Genomic DNA, 11,604 nt, shown 5'->3' on the forward strand with positions numbered 1-11,604 from the left:
TATTTGATTGCTGTCAAAATTGACTATATTGCCCCTTAGGAAACCTGTAGTTCTCCTCTCTGCTATTGATCATTTGATCACTTATAAGGTATGGTTTAGATGGGCTGTGACTGTGTTTTTGATCATGTGTGTAATTTACTCAGCTCCAGATACGGATATATTCTGCTCTTCCTTACAGAGTCGTCTATATTGATCCTACCTGGTTTTCCCTATACTCCTGGGCCCACCCATCCATCCCCTACTCGACCGCACTAATACTGCACCTTGCAAACAACTAGAGAAATAAGGAGTAATGGATTCAAATAGTAATTAGAAAAAGACAAAATTGGTTAATTTATACATGCAAAGTAATGAGTCAGAACTCAATGTAACTCAAATGGACACAGAACCAGACGCAAACAGGGCAGCCCTGAATAGCAACCCGTGCTCACAGTATATCAGCACAGAAGCTTAAGTACATGCAGGGTTAACCATAACCGTATGCAGAGATTCCAAAAGTCAGAAAAAACAGGACCCCCTGCATGGGTAGACTAAAGGGCTAGGTAGTAATAGGGATAAGCTAAAGGACCTACCAAAATGACCCCAACACTGAAGTGTATGAATAGAAAGTGAGGGCAGGTGGCTCACAAAGAGCACGGGTAACCAGGTCCAGGACGGCGACCCCCACGGTGACCCTTCAGTTTTGGGGTCATACATACAGTTGTATGGCAAAAACGCATAGGAAAACGCATGCTAAAACCCTTACTATAGTGCGTCAAAAACCGCAAAAACCGCATGCGTTTTCCCAGGAACAGGGTGTGCGTTTCCACTCAGGAATATTCTGCTTCAAAAAAGCAGCGTGGGCACGTAGCCTAAGGCTGACGATGTACTGTGCCGATACAGGAGCTATTAGTACAGACCTATCATATTATAACTTATTTACATCCAATTCATCACCTAACCTAAATACGGATTGATTTTTGCTACAGCCACTTCTACTCTAATACGAGAACCTGAAATGAGTTCAATTTAATTTGAATACAATTGATCAAAAGGGAGCGATGAATTACAATGACCTCTGCTATATCCGCCCTCTCCCACAATAATTTAAGGTAATCCATCATTTCTCTTAGGCTGAGTTCACACGTGGCGTTTTTTTCGCGTTTCCACGGCGGTTTTATCCGCGCGATTTCGCCGCGAAAACGCGAAAAATAAGCATCCCATGCATTCCTATGGGATTCCGCAATGCTGTACTAATGCTGCGGTTTTTACCGCGGCGGAATCACTTTGCGGTAAAAACCGCAGCATGCTCATTAATTTGCGGAATCGCGGCAATCCTGCACCCATAGGAATGCATTGTTCCGCTTACTTTCCGCATGTGGCTGTGCACAACATGCGGAAAGTAAGCAGAACAATTGCGGATGGTACCCACGGTCCGGAGGAGAGGAGACTGTCCTCCGGGCTTTGGGTACCATATCCCTGTAAAAAATAGAATTTAAAAATAAAAAATATTGTTATTCTCACCCTCCGACGTCCCGCGCAGCCTTCCCGCCTCTCTCCACGCTCTCGTTCCCAGTAATCCTTTGCGAAAATGCCCGCGATGGCGTCCGTTCTTGCGGGATCGCGAAGTCTCGCGGTCATTCGCGCGACGTCATCGCGAATTACCGCGAGACGTCGCGATCCCGCGAGAACTGACGTCATCGCGGGCATTTTCGCAAAGGATTACTGGGAACGGATGCGCGGGACGTCGGAAGGTGAGAATAACACCATTTTTTATTTTTTTTTTACATTCTATCTTTTACTATTGATGCCGCATAGGCAGCCTCAGTAGTAAAAAGTTGGTCACACTTGTCAAACACTATGTTTGACGAGTGTGAACAACCTGTCAATCAGTTCTCCAAGCGATGCTACAGATCGCTTGGAGAACGCTAGCATTTTGCAAGCTAAATACGCTTGCAAAATGCTAGTTTTTCCGCGGGAAAATCGCGGGAATTTAAAATGCGATTTTCCCGCGGACTGGAATTCCGGAATTCTCGCGGTAATTTCCGCGAGAGTTCCGGTACGTGTGCACTTAGCCTTACGCAGGAGCCTGCTACTCTAACCTTGTGTAATTCCATTGTTTCCTCCTGAGACAAGCAGTCTGTAGGTTTCCTCCTGTTCCTCCTCTCCCTCACTCCCTTGTACTCAACCACACTGTGGGCTTTAGAATATTATCACGGGCTACGTACCATTGTCTGCTGTACTGTAATGTATAGATCCCATTTTGTCTGGAGGAGGACTTACATTGTGTTTGTTTTTGGGTACAATATTTTGTCTCATATTCTACTGAGACTGATGAAGGTCTATACAAGACAGAAACGTTTTTGCAGACTGCAACAATAAAAAGCTTTTGAAAAAGCTATTCTAAGTTGAGTGCCACGTTTTCTATTTCATTGCACGTTTGGGCGACCCGCTTGAGCACCTCACGGTAGCGCCACGCCGTACTTCACATTACACTCAGGAGCTGACCTGTGCTCCTGCCTTGTGGAGTCGTGGACACGCACGGAGAAAGCAGCTGACACTACGGTGATAAAACCTCGACTAACCTAATGACCTGACCAGGGACTGATGAATGGTCACTGTACATCGACTTCACATGTTCTGGATTTTGCTGCAATGATTCTTTTTGGTGGACAATTCAATAATCTGCTCCATGTAAGAAGTCCTGAATAAATAAATATACGTGGAATATGTGTATGTAACGTGGAGTCCTGCACTGTGTATAATTATATATGTATGTGGGGGCTCTGGTAGTGACAGGTGCAGTTAGTTAGAAGGAGCTTGTTATGTGGTGCCCCATACACCAGGGAGGGGACATCTGTCGGGGTCAATTCCTGGGGTGATTTTCCTCATTATAATCTGGCTTCTTCGTCTGATGTCTCCGGACACAACTCTCCACCACCTGCTCTCCCCGGAGATAAGCGGCACTAGAAAAGTCTTCCCACCACTTCTCTCCCCCATATACAACATGTGGCCATGTGTTTGGGGGCCCGGAGGGGTCAGAGTTTACTCCTTGGCCCCTTCTCTTCTCTCTCTACATGGCCCCAATTGGACAGCAGATTTGGCTTTCAGTACCATCTTTATGCTGATGACACACAACTATATACGTCTTCCCCCGACCTTACCCCCGCTGTACTACAGAACGCCAGTGACTGTCTGTCCGCAGTCTCCAACGTCATGTCCGCTCTCTATCTCAAACTCAACCTCTCAAAAACTGAACTTCTTCTGCTCCCGCTGTCTACTAACCTCCCTAAATCTGACCTTACCCTCTCCGTGGGTGGTACCACAATAACACCCCGGCAGCAGGCGCGCTGTTTGGGTGTTATGTTTGACAGCAATCTCTCCTTCACATCCCATATACAATCTCTTGCCCGCTCTTGCCACTTACACCTAAAGAACATCTCTAGAATCCGCCCTTTTCTCACCATGGAAACAAAAACCCTCACTGTCGCCCTAATCCACTCCCGTCTGGACTACTGTAATTCTTTATTAATTGACCTCCTCCTCAACTCAACTCCTCTCCGTGTCAGTCTTTGCACTGGCTGCCCATTCATTGTAGGATCCAATTTATTCTGCTTGTTCTCACCCACAAAACTCTCCACAGTGCGGCACCCCTACATCTCCTCCTCATCTCTGTCTATCACCCTTCCCGTCTTCTCCACAATGCGGCCCCACGCCTCATTTCCACCACCCTGCCCTTCTTCTTCACAGTGCGGACCCCCCTGCATCTTCTCCCTCATTTCTTTCTATAACCCTACTTGTCCTCTCAACAGTGCGGCCCCCTCTACATCTCCTCCCTCATTTCTGTCTATCACCCTTCCCGTCCATTCCACAGTGCAGTCCCCTACATCTCCTTCCTCATTTCTCTTTATTGGCCTACCCGCTCGTTACACTCCACCAATTCTTACCTCTCACTCCTGGGTCCAAAACTTCTCCCGAGCTGCAGCAATACTCTGGAATGCTCTACCATAAGAAATTAGGATTAACCACAACTTGCACACTTTTAGGTGCTCCCTAAAAACACATCTGTTTAGGGTGGCCTATCGCGTTCACGTTTATATATATATATTTATATTTAATGCATTCACTATTTCTCTGACCATAATTCTCCATCAAACTCCAGTGCTCCCAATAGCACCACAAATACTGGCTGGTGACTACCTCATGCAGCCTTTATCTATCACCCATTCCATCAATATGGCCGGACCTTCATTGTAAATATGCCCCTGTACTTTGTGACTCCCCCACCTAATCATAGATAGTAAGCTCTTACAGGCGGGGGCGCCATTATCTTTGCTTTAATTAATGAATATTCTTTAACTTTGTAAATTATGACTGTTGTATATGAATCTCTGAATTGTAAAACGCTGTGGAATATGTTGGCGCTATATAAAGATTACTGTTAATATCATTATTATAATTATCCAGAAGGTCACAGCCCCATTATAAAGAGGGGCTCCAAGATTACAAAATGAATAAGTCCTCACCCCCCTCATCACATATTCCCAGGAGCTGACAACTCTGGAGGTGGAGGAAGGAGAGTTACCTGGACGGCAGACAGCGGGGTCCTGGAGAGGCTGCTTAGTGCTGGAGGACGGCAGACAGCGGGGTCCTGGAGAGGCTGCTTAGTGCTGGAGGACGGCAGACAGCGGGGTCCTGGAGAGGCTGCTTAGTGCTGGAGGACGGCAGACAGCGGGATCCTGGAGAGGCTGCTTAGTGCTGGAGGACGGCAGACAGCAGGATCCTGGAGAGGCTGCTTAGTGCTGGAGGACGGCAGACAGCGGGGTCCTGGAGAGGCTGCTTAGTGCTGGAGGACGGCAGACAGCGGGGTCCTGGAGAGGCTGCTTAGTGCTGGACGACGGCAGACAGCGGGGTCCTGGAGAGGCTGCTTAGTGCTGGAGGACGGCAGACAGCGGGGTCCTGGAGAGGCTGCTTAGTGCTGGAGGACGGCAGACAGCGGGGTCCTGGAGAGGCTGCTTAGTGCTGGAGGACGGCAGACAGCGGGGTCCTGGAGAGGCTGCTTAGTGCTGGAGGACGGCAGACAGCGGGGTCCTGGAGAGGCTGCTTAGTGCTGGAGGACGGCAGACAGCGGGGTCCTGGAGAGGCTGCTTAGTGCTGGAGGACGGCAGACAGCGGGGTCCTGGAGAGGCTGCTTAGTGCTGGAGGACGGCAGACAGCGGGGTCCTGGAGAGGCTGCTTAGTGCTGGAGGACGGCAGACAGCGGGGTCCTGGAGAGGCTGCTTAGAGCTGGAGGACGGCAGACAGCGGGGTCCTGGAGAGGCTGCTTAGTGCTGGAGGACGGCAGACAGCGGGATCCTGGAGAGGCTGCTTAGTGCTGGAGGACGGCAGACAGCGGGATCCTGGAGAGGCTGCTTAGTGCCGGAGGACGGCAGACAGCGGGGTCCTGGAGAGGCTGCTTAGTGCCGGAGGACGGCAGACAGCAGGGTCCTGGAGAATCTGCTTAGTGCCGGAGGATGGCAGACAGCGGGGTCCTGGAGAGGCTGCTTAGTGCCGGAGGACGGCAGACAGCGGGGTCCTGGAGAGGCTGCTTAGTGCTGGAGGACGGTAGACAGCGGGGTCCTGGAGAGGCTGCTTAGTGCTGGAGGACGGTAGACAGCGGGGTCCTGGAGAGGCTGCTTAGTGCTGGAGGACGGCAGACAGCGGGGTCCTGGAGAGGCTGCTTAGTGCTGGAGGACGGCAAACAGCGGGGTCCTGGAGAGGCTGCTTAGTGCTGGAGGACGGCAGACAGCGGGGTCCTGGAGAGGCTGCTTAGTGCTGGAGGACGGTAGACAGCGGGGTCCTGGAGAGGCTGCTTAGTGCTGGAGGACGGCAGACAGCGGGGTCCTGGAGAGGCTGCTTAGTGCTGGAGGACGGCAAACAGCGGGGTCCTGGAGAGGCTGCTTAGTGCTGGAGGACGGCAGACAGCGGGGTCCTGGAGAGGCTGCTTAGTGCTGGAGGACGGCAGACAGCGGGGTCCTGGAGAGGCTGCTTAGTGCTGGAGGATGGTAGACAGCGGGGTCCTGGAGAGGCTGCTTAGTGCTGGAGGACGGCAGACAGCGGGGTCCTGGAGAGGCTGCTTAGTGCTGGAGGACGGCAGACAGCGGGGTCCTGGAGAGGCTGCTTAGTGCTGGAGGACGGCAAACAGCGGGGTCCTGGAGAGGCTGCTTAGTGCTGGAGGACGGCAGACAGCGGGGTCCTGGAGAGGCTGCTTAGTGCTGGAGGACGGCAGACAGCGGGGTCCTGGAGAGGCTGCTTAGTGCTGGAGGACGGCAGACAGCGGGGTCCTGGAGAGGCTGCTTAGTGCTGGAGGACGGCAGACAGCGGGGTCCTGGAGAGGCTGCTTAGTGCTGGAGGACGGCAGACAGCAGGGTCCTGGAGAGGCTGCTTAGTGCTGGAGGACGGCAGACAGCAGGGTCCTGGAGAGGCTGCTTAGTGCTGGAGGACGGCAGACAGCGGGGTCCTGGAGAGGCTGCTTAGTGCTGGAGGACGGCAGACAGCGGGGTCCTGGAGAGGCTGCTTAGTGCTGGAGGACGGCAGACAGCGGGGTCCTGGAGAGGCTGCTTAGTGCTGGAGGACGGCAGACAGCGGGGTCCTGGAGAGGCTGCTTAGTGCTGGAGGACGGTAAACAGCGGGGTCCTGGAGAGGCTGCTTAGTGCTGGAGGACGGCAGACAGCGGCACTGACTGCTCCTGAGACCAGAGAAACCTCCTGAAGATTGGAGGGACGCTCCTCTTCTTGATTGACTCCTGACAGCTGCACAGGAATGGAATCATATTGAGTATCCTGACAGCCACTGAGGACGATGAGGGTGATGGTGCAGCTGTCTGCAGCCGTCAGGTGGGGGCAGGGGGCGAGAAATTAGGAGAGAAGGATCCTTTGTGACATGGAGATCATCCCCGAGGTCAACGGTCCCCCAGTAATATAGAGAGGTCACCATCCCCCAAGTACTATAGAGAGAGGTCACCAGCCCCCCCAGTACTACAGAGAGGTCACCGGCCCCCCAGTACTATAGAGAGAGGTCACTAGCCCTCCATTACTATAGAGAGAGGTCACCTGCTCCCCAGTACTATAGAGAGAGGTCACCTGCCCCCAGTACTATAGAGAGAGGTCACCTGCCCCCCAGTACTATAGAGAGGTCACCATGCCCCCAGTACTATAGAGAGAGGTGACCTGCCCCCTAGTACTATAGAGAGGTCACCTTCCTCCTAGTACTATAGAGAGAGGTCACCTTCCCCCCAGTACTATAGCGGTCACCTGCCCCCCAGTACTATAGAGAGGTCACCTTCCTCCTAGTACTACAGAGAGGTCAACTGCCCCCCAGTACTATAGAGAGGTCACCTTCCTCCTAGTACTATAGAGAGGTCACCTGCCCCCCAGTACTATAGAGAGAGGTCACCATCCCCCCAGTACTACAGAGAGGTCACCGGCCCCCCACTACTACAGAGAGGTCATCAGCCCCCCAGTACTAGAGAGGTCACCAGCCCCCCAGTACTATAGAGAGAGGTCACCAGCCCCCCAGTACTATAAAGATAGGTCACCGGCTCACAGTACTATAGAAAGGTCACCTGCCCCCCAGTACTATAGAGAGAGGTCATCTTCCCCCCAGTACTATAGAGAGAGGTCACGTGCCCCCCAGTACTATAGAGAGGTCACCTTCCCCACAGTACTATAGAGAGAGGTCACCGGCTCCCAGTACTATAGAGAGGTCACCTTCCCCCCAGTACTATAGAGAGGTCACCTTCCCCCCAGTACTATAGAGAGAGGTCACCAACCCCCCAGTACTATAGAGAGGTCACCTTCCCCCCCCAGTACTATAGAGAGAGGCGGCAACACCTCGGCAACCCTCGGCGGCAACACCGGCGGCAACACCTCTCGTGTAATCCTGCGTTCACGTAAACGCCGATCAACCTGAATGGCTAAAGACATAGAATCGTCCAGACCAGAGGGAACAGGAAATCCCACCATAGTATCTTTTACGGCTTCTGACAAACCCTTCCGAAAGAGAGCAGCCAAGGCACTATCATTCCAGGTAGTAAGGACCGCCCACTTTCGGAACTTTTGACAGTACAACTCTGCAGATTCTCGACCCTGGTTCAATGCTAACAGGGTCTTTTCAGCCTGATCAATAGCATTGGGTTCGTCATACAGCAACCCCAAGGCTTGAAAAAATGCGTTCACATTAGTCAGAATAGGATCATCTGGTTTCAAAGAAAACGCCCAATCCTGGGGATCGCCGCGCAGCAAAGAGATGACAATTTTAACCTGCTGCGCGGAGCTCCCTGACGAGTTAGGCTTCAAAGCAAAAAATAATTTACAATTATTTTTGAAACTCAAAAATGTAGATCGATCCCCAAAATATACATCAGGTGTGGGGATCTTTGGTTCAACAGCATGTGAACGAGCAAGATAGGCGGAAATTCCTCGCACTTCAGCAGCGAGCTGCTCCACACGATCAGACAATTGCTTTATCTCCATTGAGAGAAAAAAAATTCCCCCTACGGCCTCAGAAATATAGAGGAAAGAATACACACCTTTTTTTTTTTTTTTTTTTTAAACACAATTCTTTCCTGCTATTGAGTACCCTAGGATCTGCGGTATGGCGGGTGATTCTGTTATGATTGAGTCACCGCAGGAGGCAAAAACAGAAATGCTAGCTAAGTCCAGAAAACCGGAGAAGTTGGCAACTATCAGATTGCAGACCCCTGAACCTATCAACACAACTAGCAGTAGCCGTGGGAGGTTCCTACGATGACCTAGACCCCTCGATCACAGCCGGAGAGATACATAGGCCTAAAGAAGGAAAGGGGAAATCTAACTGCCCCAGAGCAGACCCCAAAGCAATAGGCAGCCCCCCACATATAATGACGGTGAAGCAAGATGAAAACACTTACACAGACAGAAAGACAGAGTGAGCAAAGATGGGGCCCAAAAACTACCTAGATAGGAACGGATAGGAAAGCTGCTGTCTGCAATCTGCCAAAACCCTATCAGAGACAAAAGCCAACAAGCTGATATAAAAATGGCCCTGAAGCAACTAAGCTTCAAAACTAAATCAGCACTCAGGTATTTTCAGAGGACAGAGCTAAAGGAATACTGCACACTCCAGCAGGGAGTGGCAGAATCCAAAAAGCAAGAAAAACAAAAACAAATCTTAAATGCAAATGGCAAAGCAGAAAAACTTAGCTTTAGGAGAGCAGGAATCAGACTGGTGTCCAAGAGTCCACAGAGAAATCACCCGCAGGGCAGAAAGGGCGTAGGCAGCCTTATATCCAGTCAGAGACTCCACTCAGCCAATCGTCTTCATTAGTCCCAGGTGCCTGATAATCAGGCTCACTACCTTCCTTCACTAGAATAGGGAGTTCACCAGGCCTCAGTGACGGAGGGAAAATGAACTCACAACAGACAGCTATGACTGGGCGGCTAACTTGCAAGGATATGATTTGTTTAGGAGGGATCGTAAAAAAAGGAAAGGGGGTGGAGTCTGTCTATATATATATATATATAAAGTCCACACTAAGAGAAGATGTACAAGAGGGAAACGAAGAGGTGGAGTCTCTATGGGTGGAGATACAAGGAGGGAAAAGTAATAAAATCCTCATAGGGGTTTGTTATAAGCCACCAAATATAACAGAAACCACTGAAAATCTATTATTGAAACAAACAGACAAAGCAGCAAATCCCAATGAGGTGATTATTATGGGGGACTTCAACTACCCCGACATTGACTGGGAAACTGAAACCTGCGGATCTCAGAAAGGAAACCAATGTCTGTCAGTGACCAAGGATAATTATCTGTCACCACTTGTGCAGGGCCCAACTAGAGGGACGGCCCTTCTGGACTTAATGTTAAGCAACAGGCCAGATAGAATAACAGAAGTCCGAGCCGATGGCACCGAGGGAACAGTGACCACAATATAATACATTTCCACTTGTCCTTCAGTAAGGTGCCCTGGAAGGGGGTTACAAAAACGCTGAATTTCAGGAAAGCAAAGTTTGATCAGCTTAGAGAGGACCTTCGCCGAATTGATTGGGAAATGTCCTCAAAAATAGGAGCCCAGAAAATAAATGGGAAATATTTAAATCAGTTTTACACACCCACTGCGAGCTAGCCATACCGTACAGAAATAAAAGGGCTAGGAGCAGGAGAACACCAATGTGGCTGAATAAGGATGTAAAAAGGGCAATAAAGAACAAGAACAAGGCATTTAGGAAGCTAAAACAAGAAGGCAATGAAGAAGCATTAAAGAGTTATAGAGAAAAAAATAAAATGTGCAAAAAACAAATACATTTAGCAAAAGTGGAAACTGAGAGACTCATTGCTGAGGAAAGTAAAACAAACCCCAAACTATTCTTTAATTATATAAACAGTAAAATGATTAAAATTGATGGTGTCGGCCCTTTAAAGAACAATGAGGGTGAAATCATAGAGAACGATGTGGGAAAAGCAAATGTTTAAGGCTATGTGCCCACGCTAGTGTTTTTAAACGCTTAGGAAAAGGATCCCCTTCCCAGAAAACGTGCGTCTTTTTCCGCACGATTTTTGACGCGTTTTTTGACACGCGATTTCTGGGATCATTGGGGATGGCTAAAAAACGCTCAGCAATGCGGGAATCAATGAGCATGCTGCGTTTTTAGCCGCTAAGCGATTCCTGAGCGGTTAAAAACGCATGCATTGGCACAAAAAGCCAAAAACGCATGCTAATAAATTTGATGCATCTTTTAAGCATTTCTGCAGCGTCTGATCTGGCTCAAACGCTGCGGAAACGCTTAACAAAACGCATCGTGGGCACACAGCCTTAAATACTTTTTTCTCCACAGTGTTCACACAGGAAAAGGATTTGCCAGGGGAAATGCAGAGTGATCATGTAAACTCCCCATTAAGTATTACCTGCCTAACCCAGGAAGAAGTGCAGAACTGCCTTAGTAAGATGAAAACTGACAAATCACCAGGCCCTGATGGCATTCACCCTCGTGTATTAAGGGAGTTAAGTAATGTGATAGACAAGCCTCTATTCCTTATATTTAAAGACTCTATAGAAGCAGGGTTTGTTCCTTTTGATTGGCGGCAAGCAAATGTGGTACCAATATTCAAAAAGGGGTGTAAAAGGGAACCTGGAAACTATAGGCCGGTAAGCTTAAAATCTGTTGTGGGTAAAATTTTTGAAGGGTTTCTAAGGGATACCATTATGGAATATCTCAATGTTAATAAATGTTTAACTCCATATCAACATGGATTTATGAAGGATCGCTCCTGTCAGACTAACCTTATCAGCTTCTATGAGGATGTAAGCTCTCAAATGGACCAAGGAGAATCATTGGATGTCATTTATCTCAACTTCTCTAAAGCATGTGACACTGTCCCACATAAAAGATGGGTAAGGCTGGTTTCACATTAGCGTTGAAACAACGCTGCGCACTGCGCCCCGCCCCGATCCGGCTCCCTGTCCGCCCCATCCGGGATCACCGCCTACTATCGCATTTGCACGCATGCGATCGGTGCACCCTATCTTTAGCATAGGGTGCGCAGATCAAGCGCTGCCAGTGTGAAAGTAGCGTGCTGCGCACTTTTGACGGTGCGCCGTGCGCA

This window comes from Dendrobates tinctorius, unplaced genomic scaffold (genome assembly GCF_039654945.1).
Source record: "Dendrobates tinctorius isolate UK_male_01 unplaced genomic scaffold, ASM3965494v1 ptg000311l, whole genome shotgun sequence".
Taxonomy (NCBI): domain Eukaryota; kingdom Metazoa; phylum Chordata; class Amphibia; order Anura; family Dendrobatidae; genus Dendrobates; species Dendrobates tinctorius.